We start from the raw sequence: 10,000 nt of genomic DNA, 5'->3' as shown, positions 1-10,000 counted from the left end.
ATCCAGGGATTGGAGCTGCTCGCATCAGCAACCGTTCCCATGCCTCCCGGCGCCTAAGCGTTCACCGTGGTCACGAGTGTAACTGTACCCCCTTCCCGTTGCGGACTTTGCTTCCGCTTGACGATGGTCCGAATGATAGTTTGCTGGCGGGCGTGACAGGAAGCCACAGCCACCGCCACCACCATTGACAGGGACGAGCTGGACTGGAGCCATCGATTTGTTCGGATGTGTATCGGGGCTATCAGAGTTTGCTCTCGTGTCACTAATTGAGCGTGTAATAAAAAGGCACGCCGGCACCCAACTCCACGAATCCGCCGGTTACATGTATGCGAACTGGCACGACGCGGCTGGCCGACTGTAACGCATCCACCTCAAACATTGCCACAAAACCGAAACCGAAACACGACAACCCGTAGCTGAGTCCCGAAAAAAAATGAGAGAAGAATCCAGCAAAAAAAAACCCTCTGGCACGAACACGCGCCTACATTGGTCTACTGCTGGTGGTGGGAGTGGGCGACGGATTTGTTCCGGCCAGGAGTCAGTCGATGTTTGTTTCGTTGAACGAAGCGTTGAAGCGCAGCGCAAGCTTCAACTCCATCGGTATTCCGGGAATGCTTGGAGGGGATCGCTTAGAAAATTGGCAGACGGCCATTACACTTGTGTAGCTAATGGCTGGCCTGGCAGTGAACGGAGGGGGGGTTTTAGTAGAACGAAAGAATTTTCCTCGAAAAATACTGACCACATTCGGTGGCCTTCGGATTATGGTTGATAATAGTTGCCGGGTTTTATGGCTTTCTAGTGTTGCTTAGGTTGCTGTGTAGTCAGTGTATGATATGAAAACGTAAATAAAACTGTTATTAAATATTAAAATCAGGTTTCAGATAACTCAGATAGATTTCATTCGCACTCCACCTAGAATTGGTTGCTTGGACGGGCGTGTTAAGGGCATCTAGATGTGCCAGATTACGTGAGCATAAAAGTGTCAGAGCTGTCTTTGATCTTGACAGTTTCTTCTTCAAATCCACACTACTTGATAGCAAACTCTAAAACCCCCCTCGACTCTATTCGAATCATGTCCGCATTATGAGTTTTCCAGCCAGTCGGTCCTTCATTTGTGAGCTCGCACGCGACTTGATTCCCAATCAGCTCACCCTAACCCTATCTCCGAACGGATTCCATATGCTCAACCCATCATTCATTCAAACCACCACCACCACCGTGATGGCCACCACCAACAGAGGATAATCACTCGTGCGGTAACGATTGGTTTTTGGGGGAAATTTATGGGTCCCTGTATTAACATAAATTACAATCCAACACACAAGCTGAGCATGATGATAATGCGACCGGCTCTTCACCACACATTTACTTGACTCCGAAGGACGAATGAATGGTGTCCGATTTTGGGTTCAAAAAGGTTTTCTGTTTCAATACGGAGCGGAGTGGACCAATTGGCCTCAACTGTTGGTGGAGTTGAGAGTACCATTGACGAGTTGCTGCTGCGGTCCAACGAACTTCCCCCGGAAACCGATCCCTCACCATCCAATAGCAACGTTATCGATGCGAGCACCAGCGCAATGGGGCGAGCTAGATATTCATCCGAAATTTGATCACCGGATACCGCGGATACGAATTCGATATCTCATCCCATCGTCCGCCTCTCAACCATGAGCTGCTGGTTGGGATGAAAAATGGCTAGAGAATTACATTCTCCTCGGCAGCTCTCGTGTGTGCAGCGCGTTTCCGTTCCCGGAATGCAACCACAATCCAGCTGGATGTTCGGTTCGGTCTGCGCTCTATCCATACATGTCCATGGTATCTCTGGATGGCATTTTTGAAATTGATCTCATTCATGTGATGAAGCTGCGTGCGGACGAAACTTCCGTGGTCGCACGTAACGGGAACGTGGATCGGCTTGCAAATGGAAACGGCCGCGCAATGTTGCAAATATGCTTAACTCGGTAAACGCTCGTCCACGGTAACCACAGAACATCGGAAGCCTGTCAACAATGCGTTCGGTTGTCCTGGATCCCGCCCCGGGAGTTCGTAGCATCGTTTCCGGTCTGACTGACCGGACCGTGACCGGGCGACCGAGTCCTCAAGTGGTAAAGATGCAAAACGCCACAGCCACAAAGACATTCGGTACGCCCGATAGCGGCTTAATGGGGAGTGAGTTTACCCGGGTTATGGTTTTGATGGCGGTAGTGAAGGCACTTTGAGGCCAATGTTGGTTCCGTGTGGCAGTGAAATGCAGCGACGATCCTCTGTTTCGGTGTGAATCCATCTGGGATGTATGTTTTGGAACACATTAGATAAAACAACAATTCAGGAGAAATGTCCAGTGAGGTCGTGCGCTCGCAGCCCGCACAGGTACCAGTACCTGTTATTCCGAATTTTTATTTTATTTAACCGGTGAGACAACAAACTAACGGCAGCAAAAAAAAAACTGAAATCCCAAAGCACTTTAGAGCAAAGACCGAAAGTCGACAAATCGTTTCGTGCGATTACGTACCGGTGTCATCGGTGGAACGTAGCGACAACGTACACCAGACCAGACTTACCTTGACTGCGCTGTCATGCATCTCTGTTAGTGCATGGCTGCAAGCTGGAATTCGAGGCCACAACACAACGCATCTGCCGACCGAGCTGCGGACTGCTGGAGTTCGTCCACTGGAGCTCGTACGCTCATAAATCTTTCACCGTCGACCGTGCGGTGGCTGTGCTGCGTGCTAGTACCGGGCGACAATGACTGTGCAGCAGCAGTGAGCCAGCAGCACCGGAACCGACGGACGTTTGGTTGACCTGCGTTTGGCCAAAAATGTCACCAACCAGGACCCTGCGTGAGCGAGGAGCGAATGTCAAGCGTTTGGTAAACAAAGTCTTAACACCATCGTTCTGCCCTGCTTTGAGATAAAGTTTGCGGTCACAGACGCGATTTCACACGAGAAGGTAGTTTACTTATCAAGCGAGCAGCTGTTCTGTTTGATGTTGTGTGATTTGTACTTTAATAAATAAATGTGAAGCACATTAGCATTTAATTGGAACTTATATTAAAAAAATGTATGACAATCAATAGTCAATTAGATAAAACATATGCCATTCAACCGGGTTCAGGCTTGTGGTTGGAATGTGGAGTAATAAACATTCCAACTTAATCAAGCAAAAGGTATGCTTTCATTGACAAGAACTTCTGCAGAACTCACAATTTCACATCGGTAACCAATGATTCCGCGAATGTAGTTCTCCGTAGTCTATCTATCTCGGCCAGGAATTGCTTCAAAACCGCCGGTGTGTGTGCTTGTGATTGACCCACAAGCACACCTAACCACAAACTAGTTGAACCTGCTTCACTAAGTTCCACTAACCAGAAGTGAAGCGGTTCTTCACCGCATCTCTATCGCTCTCTATCACACTCTCTAGCAAAAGCCATCAAAGACAGCAGTCGAAGCAAGCGTAGCGAGTATCTGGATCGAAATTTCGTCCATCTTGCGTCGCTACCACTGTTGGCTGTTGCTGCTGCTGCTGCTGGTGCTCAATAATGCTGTTTATTTATTCATCGCCACCCGTCTTATCGTACCATCGGGGGTGGTGGCGTCTGCACAATCAACAGCTCATCCTAGCCTCTCTTCCCTTCCCCTCCTTTCTCTCTCTCTCCCATTCATTTCGAGTGTATGTGTGTTTATTTACGTTCGGTTCGGTTTTGCCATTAGCATCTCGGCGAACAACCGGGCCGAGGAACGATTCCGATCGAAACCACACTACACCTCAACAATTTCTGCGTTGCGAACTCGATCCGTAGCTATAAGGGCTGAAAATCGGAAGAGAATGGTTCGATGTGTGAATGCCCACATACACATATACACACAAACACATAGACAGACTCGAGTTGCCGCTATGCTTGAGGGCTTCCTGAACTCCAGCTGCACGGCCACCAGAATGCCGGATGAGCCGAGTACAACTTAATCTTAGATCAAATTAATTATCAATACAGAGCAGGGCCGTGCAGGCGGGGGTACCGGGCTGAACACCTTTCGAGCAGGAACTTGATGTGCCGATGCGTCCGGAAAAACCCCGTAGATGGTTAGGGTGTTTCCTTTCCGAGGTGTGAGCCCGGTTCTCTGCTCGATGCGCTTGCAATGCTTTTAATTGATGGCGATGGTGAAGGAAGGCGAGGGAGTTCCTTTGTCTTTGCCTTCTTCCGCGAGGCGAGGGGAGTGAAAGGACGGAAGGATGCTTATCCCGAATTTCGACACCCACAGGCTCACTCATGCTCCTTCGATTGATAAGCACTTGCGGGGGAAAGCAGCTGCTTTGAGTTCGAGGTTCACGAGGGACAGGGGAATTGGATCTCCTGGCACGTTCCTTCGATTGTTTCGTATGTGTGTCTAGAGGGAACTTTGGCCGTGCCGAGTTTCGCTTGGGATTGCGGAAACTGCCAATAATTAGGACGTGAGCCGAATTTATTAGCGCAGCGTTGCGGTTGCGCGCCTCTGTTTATGTTGAACTTCCATTAAACGGAGCTTAGGGTTGTACTTCGATCCGTGAGCCGTTGCTTTAAATTGTGCGAGCACAAAAAAAGTGGCTTGTGGTTTTGAGATGGGAGCGGTTTCGTTTCGCATCCCCACAACATCCAAGCGAGTTGGATGCTCCATTGGATGCGATTTGAAGGATCAATCAATTAGCCAAAGCGCATCTGAAGAGGGTTTATAGCATTCGTACGAGTGTTGTTTCTACTTATTTCTTTTGTGTTCCTTTCCCAGAACGATTTCAACTCGAAAGACGATTCTTACAATCGCCTTCATCGTGAATGACTGGCGCCTCCATCGTGAGTGACTGGCGCCTCCATCGAAGTGTCTAAAAGTTTGAAATAGCAAATATGCAATGATAAAGAACTGTTAAACGCTCCTTTCAGCTATTTACATACATCAGTGGCGTACAGCACGTGTGAAATATTCCAGCGTTTGTTAGTTTATCATTGGGATACATAAATTGCATCAAATATTCTGATGGAATTAGCCAGGATTATATCAGTCCGGTGTTAAAGAGTTCAGCATCAACACAAGCGTTATTGATTGAGATCGAGACTATTAGCTACGGCATCGAAGAGAGTAAAGTTTCTGAGTTCGATCATGGAAGAGGCAGCCGCACCGTGGCCGTGGATGGCACCGTATCGAGTTATGCTCCGATGTTGCATAAAGCAGCACACTTCCCCGAATCCAACGCCTCCAGCACAGCATCGTCCGTCCACACTTCGAATCATAAAGGATAGTGCCGATAGCCCCAGAGCGATTGTGGCTAGTGAGATTGTGCGCTGGGAAAAAGCTTGCTGTCTGGCAATCGGAAGCTAAACGAGAAAAGAAAAGGAAGTGTGGGGAAAAAATGGCCAGGGGGAAAAAACCAACAATCGGGATCGGAGCCAAAAAAAAAAAAAATGCGCGCTTCCGCCGCGGGGCGCAATAATAGGCTTAGGCACACGGCTACACGGCCATTAATCACGGCCAGAAAGCCGGCCCATGACTGCACATCATTTCCATCTTAGTCACCGTTACTTGAGCCCGCCTTCGGTGGTGGTGGTGGTGGTGGTGGTGAAGAGGTGGAAGCCAAGTCGCTGAAGTCACTTTGCTTGGTGACGAATTCATATCGGCGGGCTAAATATTGTGACAGCCAACTCTGAGCATCTGAGCTCAGCATCAGCATCAGCATCGGCAGCGGGAGCACCAGCTCTAGAGTTTCCCACTCATCGTTCTAAATGTGTCCTCGATGCTCGATGTCCTCCTCTCACGCCCCTCAGAACCTTGAGGCTGGTGGAGGATTGTGACGTATTTACCAATAACCATTCATCATTCGTGACACAGTCTTCTCTCGCTGGAGTTCTTCTGGTGCCTGCGACGACGACGACGACCACGACGACGAAGGACGTCTTGCAAGATGTTGTCATGCTCTTGACGAAAGCTCTCGATAATCTAGCAAAGCGCCACCATTTGGCTGCTTTGTTCTGTGAAGCGTTCCGCGAAGACAGCTCGCAATCGCCATTGGGTTGGGTGCACGCGCAATTCGCCGGTATTCGACGGCCCATACCCAACCCAACGACAGAAATGCTATTTAAGAGAGTTTCCCCACTTGAGCTAACGGCATTCCGTTCCTTTTCCTCCGCTCCGACTTCTTCGGATGGGGGCGGGCAACGCTTTATTTCATCGCTTCCCTGTCACGGTGACATATTTTTCTCATTTTCGCATGATGATTAGACAAGCATAAATAATGTATTGGTGTGATGGTGTGCCAACATTGCGCCCTCCCGTACGGTGCGGAGTGGCCCTCGACGTGCTGCGCTAAAGGCTACTGGCACGAGCAGTCCATGATTGAGTGGTTTCCTCCTTCCAGTGCTACCGCTTGCACACGCATACATACACGCGGGCGCGCACTGAACTGGAGGAATTGAACGGAATTAGTTAATCGTTCTGGAACGAAAGAGGCACTCTGATGGGTGAGCAGCGGGTGCTCGGGGATGGAACGGAGCACGTGCCGTAAACGTAAACTTCATGAATTTTTCGTCCCTTCATTAGAGGAACAAATTGACGTGCAAGTGATAAACTGAGCGTGGCGTGGGAAGAGTGATGGGAAAATGGGAAACATAGCGAAGAAAAAGTACAAAATGGCTCAATGAACTTATCAATATCCGCGGCCAGGTTCGTTGTCGTTTCCGGCAAACCATCGATAGTGTCGTCACCAGGTGGCATCACAATGCGGGAAGTGGTTTCAAATTCCGATGCGTTGCTGGTTGATGGTTATTGGTTAAGCGATGCTTAAAAATTGCACAATTGACAAACATTAATCAGTATGTGCTGAATAACATAGTCGACAAATATTTTTTCGCTACTGCAAAACGATTTATTAGTGTCGGAATATTTGAAAAACATTTTGTAAAGATTAAGTCCATAATGAAATGAGCAATTCGTTATCAGTCAGTTTGGGCTAATGTAGGCTTTTTTTATATTGAATGCAGCATGTTGCTCTACACTGATTGCTGTAACTTTTTATTGCGGAAAGTATAAGTCTGCACATCAAATAAATTCTCTTCTAAATGCTGTTCCCCTTCCAAAAACAATTCACGACTCTTTGGAGCAAGAAAACGAGCACTCACATAATAGGCACAATAACATTAGAACACTGCAACCTGTTTATGCTGTTTATGTTCCCACAAACAACACATTCAACAAATGGAAAATTCAACAATAAGCAAAATCAATTTGATTCCCTCGTCGTGCTCGCAATAAACCGTTCCTACCGTTGATCTGGGTACCAGACCACCACGTTACCGGGGGGTGGTTTGAGCGAAGCAATAACATCAACAGTGCGTTCCTTTCTTTGGCCACATGTTTCATCGTCGGGAAAACACAGCGAACGGGAGGTAACTTTATAAATTCTCACTCCAGCAGCTCCAGCACCGCGCCGTTTAATGCTGGAGTCATGACAAACCTTTAGCAAAACGCACCCGTCCTACTTCTCGTAGACGTAGCAGGACGACGAACCGCGAAAACTCAAGAGAACACAAACTTCTTCGGGTTTTGCGGCATATGCCGGCAGCGTAACGGAAGTTACGACCGCTCCCACCCCCCGGGGGGCGACTCCGTCCGTAATTCTCAATATTTCGATAAATATTGCGAAGGTAAACAACAACTTTTGTGGCCACGGCCAGCGACAGACAGAAGCGCTAGGCTAGTAAAGTCGGAGCAAAATGGTTGGAGTAAGAAAGAAAAAAAAAAAAGAGAAAGAGAAACGGTTCCGGCTCGTGCTAGCTATCGGGCAAGATGCCTGAGCAAGTAGCTTCGAATTATAGATATATTCTTGTCTTCCACCCCCTTTCCTACCCACCATCTCAATTGTGCCCGTCAGCCTTTCGTCCCTCAAACTCAACGCAAACAATTCTTCAAACCTCGCGGGTTGAAGCTGACTTTCCTCTTCTCCCCTGAGTGACTGTTTCCGGTGTTGAGTATCGTTCCGTACCGTCTTTTAAGCAGTCGAGCGTCCTTCCGTACCGCAACCGAAAACGGCACTTTACGAAACAGAACGTGTTGGTTGATTGTTTCGTTGTCGGAAACGGTGTCAGAGTCAGAGTCGGGCTGCTGCTTGAAGGTGAATGCCTCAGACAAGAAACACAAAGACACCTAAACGCAGACAGCAAGCGGGAGCGGCAAGGAACCCGATCATAAACAAAAGCTTAGTAATGAGTCCCTGCCCTGGCGCTGGTGAGGTCGCTGGTCGCTTCAAAAACTCTCCTGGGTGCGATGGAGGAACGACGATCCTGTCGAAATCGTACGCCCCTTGTGTCGACATAAATTTTGGCTCGTTATCACCATCTCTGGCGAGCATGACAAGCGACACAGCTTCACGGCGGTTGCTGGCTCCTTCGTGGTTCATGATGCATATCAGATCGCAGGTTCCATCACCAATCCCTTTGGGGGGGACACATGTGCACGGACTGGATTGAATATCAAAAGACGTATCGAGTGTACGGTGATAGCGCGCGAATGCTTGCACGGCGTGGCAGTGCTGTGACTGAAGGTTTGTGTTTGGAATAATATTTTAGAGATTTTCAGGAAGGGAGCTTTACTCGTTGATGGGAGGGCTTTTAGATAACTCACATCACACGACAGAATATCACATTTTACCCTTGATTTGGACAAACACGTTACGAATCATTGAATTAATATTAGGATTTTACACTTAGTTCCTGATTATCTAAGAACAATTTTAAGATCAAGCCTGCTAAATTTCTACATGTAAAAAGACATTTACCTTAGCACATTGTCACCATTGCTGTTGTACACGACTATTCTAAGCCATTCGACCGCCAAATCTTTCGTATTCATGGCTTAGCATGAATTCATTTCACCCTAAAACCATTTACTTTGCTTCACGCTTCCTTGATTCTTGCAGTGTTGTTCTTTCGGCTAGAATCTCAGGAGAAGTGGGATTTGAAGATGAGTGCAGCAACCTCGCCCATATCCATACAGCGCCCACTCGATGCGTCGTCACGTTTACCGGTTTGTTGAAAAAATTAAAAAGTTAAGAGTATAAGTTCCCCATCAAGCGATGCTCATTGCAGCGGTACACCGCCCCCCCCCCTCCCCGCTGGGGACCACTGAGAGAAGGAAAGCGAAAAGCTCCAATTACTTTTGATCATCAAGCCAAGAAGCATTTTCCGCTCCGAAGCCAACGCTTATCCTACGCCACACCAAACTTCCGCGCATTGCACTCATCAGTATGCAATGCGTGAGCTCGCTCCTTATCTTGCCTTCTGCTTTGCTGAACTCGTCCCCGGCGCACGGGGTGTGTGTTTGTGTGTCTCGTGAGGCAAGAAGCATGAGTGGAATTTTCAAAACTTCCTTCCAACCAACTCGTTCGTAGGTGGCAGAAGGCGCGAAGCATGTGGGATGCGCCTCCCGGTGAAACATGAGAGACCATCAACCAAGCAGGATTTTTTTTTTCGTTCATCTTCCGCGAGAAGGAGCATTGATCCGTCGCTTAGTGTCCGCGTTCGCGAGCGCGACGGGAAAGGGACACGGATATTACACGCTGCCGTGGCGTTGGCGGAACAGCCAACGCGCGCATTGTCGGGGTTCGCATAATTTCCTAAGCCAGGCAGATTGTTTTTGTTTGGAAACGGGCAGGCACGTACTGTGGTGATGGGTTTGTTCTCCGGTGCTGCAAAGCTGGCTACATCTGGGTCGAGGGGTTACGATTTGCCAACAGAGCGAGGCGTAGCGAATGCATTGACATGTTGACAGAGCGTTTCTATGATTGACAAACCGTGTAGATGGAGGTGAGTAGGGCTCGTGCGATGTCACTGAATGTCAATTTTAATAAATTGTATGCTTCATCTTACGTAAAGTTTATTAGATTGCTTTTATGCCTTACATGGAAACCGTGTTTGCTTCAATAAACTCTGCCATCGCTTTTTGTCTTGTTCTGCATGTTAGTGAAGATTGCAATCAAACGA

The sequence above is a fragment of the Anopheles aquasalis genome, chromosome 2 (assembly GCF_943734665.1).
Source record: "Anopheles aquasalis chromosome 2, idAnoAquaMG_Q_19, whole genome shotgun sequence".
Taxonomy (NCBI): Eukaryota; Metazoa; Arthropoda; class Insecta; order Diptera; family Culicidae; genus Anopheles; species Anopheles aquasalis.
This window is presented reverse-complemented; position numbering follows the sequence as displayed.